The sequence below is a fragment of the Rutidosis leptorrhynchoides genome, chromosome 3, assembly GCF_046630445.1.
Source record: "Rutidosis leptorrhynchoides isolate AG116_Rl617_1_P2 chromosome 3, CSIRO_AGI_Rlap_v1, whole genome shotgun sequence".
Taxonomy (NCBI): domain Eukaryota; kingdom Viridiplantae; phylum Streptophyta; class Magnoliopsida; order Asterales; family Asteraceae; genus Rutidosis; species Rutidosis leptorrhynchoides.
Genome location: NC_092335.1, coordinates 15,014 through 20,000, shown reverse-complemented (window position 1 = coordinate 20,000; position 4,987 = coordinate 15,014).

The following is a 4,987-nucleotide window of genomic DNA, read 5'->3' as shown; positions in this document are numbered from 1 at the left end:
TCAATCTAAGAATATTCCTCCAACTATGTGAAGAGTCAACATCAGGCTTTAGATCCCAAAAATTGTTTTGACCTAGTTTGTATGAAAACATCCATCTAGTCCACAAAGACTGTTTTCTAGAAAGAATGTTCCAAACATATCTAGATATCAAAGATTTGTTCCAATCATGAATATTTCTAATGCCCAAGCCACCTTGGTCCTTTGAATGACAAACATCAGACCAAGCAACTTTAGCAAACCCTCTTCTGCCATCATGACCACCCCAAAGAAAGTTTCTAATTAATCTTTCAATATCAATCACAACACATTTAGGCAAAACTAACATTGATATCCAATAAACCTGTAAAGAAGATAAAACTGAGTTTACCAGCTGCAATCTGCCAGCAAATGAAAGTGATTTAGACTTCCAATCAAGCAGCCTTTTCTTCACTTTATCAATTAAAGGATGACAGTCTTTATATCTTAAACCAGTTGAGATTAAAGGTAACCCTAGATACTTCACAGGGAACTTATCAACCTCAAAAGGCATAACCTGCATAATATCACTTTTAATATCATCAGAAACATTACCAAAAAAGGTACTGCTTTTATCAAGGCTAGGTTTTAAGCCTGAATAAGAGCTAAACTCATCAAGGGCCTTCTTCAAAATACTAACAGAATGCTTATCACTTTTACAAAACATCAACAGGTCATCAGCAAAGCACAAGTGAGTAAGCTCCAGTTTAGCACATAAAGGATGGTAATTAAAATTACCATCATCAGAAATCTGTCTTCTTACACATAAAGTCAAGATCTCCATAACTAGAGTGAAAAGGTATGGAGATAATGGATCACCCTGCCTCAACCCCCTTTGACCTTTGAAATAGCCATGAAAATCACCATTTACAGAGATCATAAAGGAAGGAGAAGAAACACAAGCCATCAACCATTCAATCATTCTTGGATGAAAACCAAAATGAACCAAAACAGACCTCATGAAACTCCAGCTAACAGTATCATAGGCCTTTTGAATATCAATTTTAAAAGCACATCTATCTCTTCCCTTCACCCAGTTATAACCCTTCATTAACTCTTGAGCAAGTAACACATTATCACTAATTTGTCTATTAGGGATAAATGCAGACTGGTTAACATCCACAATACCATCAAGATAAGCCTTAATCCTGTTAGCCAATATCTTGCTAATAAGCTTATACAAGACATTGCAACAAGAGATAGGCCTATAATCAACAACAGATCTGGGACATTCCTTTTTAGGAACAAGTGCAATAGAAGTAGCATTAACCTCAGAAAGAAGCTTGCCATTCCAAAAAAAGTCATCAATAGCTTTGAACAAATCATCACATGTAACACTCCAAGAAGCTTTAAAGAATTTAGCATTAAAGCCATCTGGACCAGGTGACTTGCCATCATCAATTTCCCACAAAGCTTTTTTAACTTCATCAAGATCAAGCCTTCTCACCATGAAATTAGCATCATCAATAGAAATCTTCTTATTAAAAAGTGTATTAGGGTTATGGATTTCAGAGACATTCTCCATTTTACCCAATACACTTTCAAAGTGTTTAACAAATTGTTGAGGGACATCACCACCAACAAATCTGTTACCATCAATATCTTCAACTGCTTCAACTCTTGCCCTGTTAACCCTTCCCTTGATAACTTTATGAAAATAAGAGGTATTAGCATCACCCTCTTTTAACCATAAAACTTTACTTTTTTGAATCAACACCTTCTCTTCATCAATTAAAGCAGCCTTATAGGCTTGGAAATAAGCACACTCTTCTTCTCTAAGGTCATTATTTCCAGGATCAGCCATAACAGCAGTTTGTATCCTGTCAAGTTCAACTTTTAAAGCAACCACATTCTTATGCACATCACCCTTCAATCTACTAAGCAACCTCATCTTTTTCTTCAAAAGTTTCAGCCTAGTCACAACTGAAAACATAGTATAACCAGGCACATGCATATCCCACACCTCTTTAACCATAGGTAAAAATTCAGGGTTATCAGCTAAATGGTTGTTAAACCTAAATGGACATGGCTTCCTTTTAGAGACATTAGGGAAGCAAATCATAGCAGGGCAATGATCAGACAAACCATTAGGCATAAAGTCAACAAAAGCTCTAGGGAACTTATCCATAAAGCCATAATTACCAAAAACCCTATCAAGTTTCTTCAATACACCCTTATCAGGACCAAAAGCATGCATCTTTTGGATCCAAGTGTAATCAAAACCAACAGAGTTAATATCTTCCACCTCAATCTCACTAATACAATCTCTAAACTGCTGCATTTGAAAAGTCACAACAGAAGAGCCATTGAAATTATCTTCAGGGTTTAAGCTGACATTAAAATCACCAGCTATTACCCATGGATTATCATTAACAATACCCTTCAAAGCACATAAGTCACCCCAAAGCTTCCTTCTCAACCCATTATTATTATGAGCATACACAAAGGAACAAAAAAATCTCCTCCTTGAATTATGCTGCTCAATAAGACAATGGATAACTTGGTCACTCTGAAATAGAATATCACAAGCAATATCAATTTGGTCCCAAGCAATAACAATTCTAGTCCCACCCCTGCAACTAGAACTATTAGAAGCCCAATGCCAATTACCAAAAACATCACTAGCAATTTTACCAAGATTTTTAGACAAAACCCTAGTTTCAAGGACACCAATGATGCTACAACCACAACTATGAATCAAATTACTAACTTGAACTTGTTTAGGTTGCTCATTAAGCCCCCTAATATTCCAACATGCAGCTTTAAACATTGGAAACAGTTTTAGTGATTGGACAGCCTTCCACAGACACATCCATATCATTACTCGTATCATCTCCCTTCATTATAATAGCAGTAGCATCATCTTCAGATTCAACATCATCTTCTGACACAACTTCAATACCATCATCAAGATCTAAAGGAATACCCTTCTTCTCACACATTGCCTTTAAATATTTCCTATCCTCCACAGACCAATTCAAAAGAGTTTTCTGGTCAGGTAGCTTATCCTTATGGACAAACTTATTAAGAAAACCCTTTCTAGACTTCCACAACTGCCATTCTTCATCAAAATCATCATTAAGAGCATCTTGAACAGGGTCCACCCTTTGAAGAATGGAAAACTGATTAAAAGTAGCAACATTCTTCTTGCCAGTATCCACCTTTTTAATCTCTTTAGCCTTTTGGACCTCTACAGTCTTCTGCATTTGAACTTTACTAGAACTACTACAGTTAATACCAATATCTTTTGAAACATTACCCTTTGCACCAATATCTTTTGAAACATTACCATATTTAGATGACTGAGCATTGTCATTACCCTTGCCAGAAGTACTCTTAGCTGAATCACCAATCTTAATACCAGAAGATGAATTGTCCTTTTTATTAAAAAAATGACTTTTGGGGACCCATTGAACCTGTAGCACCCTTAAAAGCAACACCAGAATCAACTTTCTTACCTTCTGCTTTATCATTACTAGCATTGGTCCTCTGTAAAATCTTAGGAGGATTAATAAATTGTCTTTGTCCACCAAAAGCAGGTTTAGCACCACCACTTCCACTAGCATTTGAATTTCTATTAAAAGCAGAAGGCTTAACCAAAGTACTACCACTTGCATCTTTAATCACCCTATTTCTTCTACCCATGACTTGCCAACCATCATCATCATTAACTTTCTTAGTATCCTTTTTTGCAGCCAATTCCTCTTCAACTTTCTTCTTTGCTTCAATCTCCTCTTCAGTTAATGGTCTTTTAGAACACTTTGAAACACCATGACCAAAAACTTTACAATGACTACATCTAACAGGTTTCCATTGGTACCCAACTTTGAGATCAAATCTCCTACCAGGAAGCCCATTATTATCAGGATAGGCTACCCTAATGTGATCAGGAAGCTCATAAGCAGCATTAACCTCCACAAGAACCCTAGCATACCCAGCTTGACCAGTCTATTTCAAACATCTTTCTTTAGTGATCTTGTCCATAGCAATTGGCTTACCCATTTGACTAATAATCTGGCTAATACACTTTCCAGTCCATAAGTCAAAGGGCAAATCAATAAGAGAAACCCATAAAGGTACCACTGCAGGCTCCATTTTATCAAGACAAAGTCCAGATTCCCACTTCTTCAAGAACAATGGAACATTTTCAATCATCCATGGCCCACTACTAAGAACCTTCTTCATGTTATCCTCATTGTCAAACTTAAACAAAAAGAAACCTGAAGTGTTCATAGTAATATCCTTAATCCCATACACCCTCCACATTCTTCTTAAATGCCAATTAACAGCAGCAAATGACAGTCTTGCACCAACAAAGTAACCATATAAGGAACAAGAAAATGCAGAAGAGCCCTCTTTCACAAACTCTTTCTTGAGCTGGACTACAGTTTCACCACCAATACAAACAGAAGATGGAATATATTCAAGCTTAGCCAAGTCAACCTCAATAACATCATCTTTCAAAGCTTCTGCAAAAGACTTAACATTATCTTGGTCAGACATCTCAACATCCTCTCTTACAGTCTGAAATTGCACTTGTGGGGCATCCAAAATACCAATTTCAATTGGAGGATCACTAGAAGGATCACTCACATTAGTCTTTGGATCCACCTTGTCTTTATCACTATTAACCTTCTCAACCCCTTTATCATAACCAAGACCCAATGACTTCAATTTAGATTGATACAACTCATCATCATTTTTGAAAAACACATGATCAGCCAAAGGTCTATACTTAATTCTCATCAAGTTCTTCAAAATAGCACGAGTTTTAGGAGTTACAGGCTTCCTAACACCCCTCATTTTCACAAGTTCATCAATACTATGGGATTTCTCTTCTGCCATTCTATTAATTTCCTTATAAAGATAGAGCTTACCAGAATTATCAGCTCTATAGACTTTGTTTTTGCCTTTTAAGAACAGCATTTTCCTCCTCTTCTTTGAACCCTTCAGCTGAACATTTTCATCCATC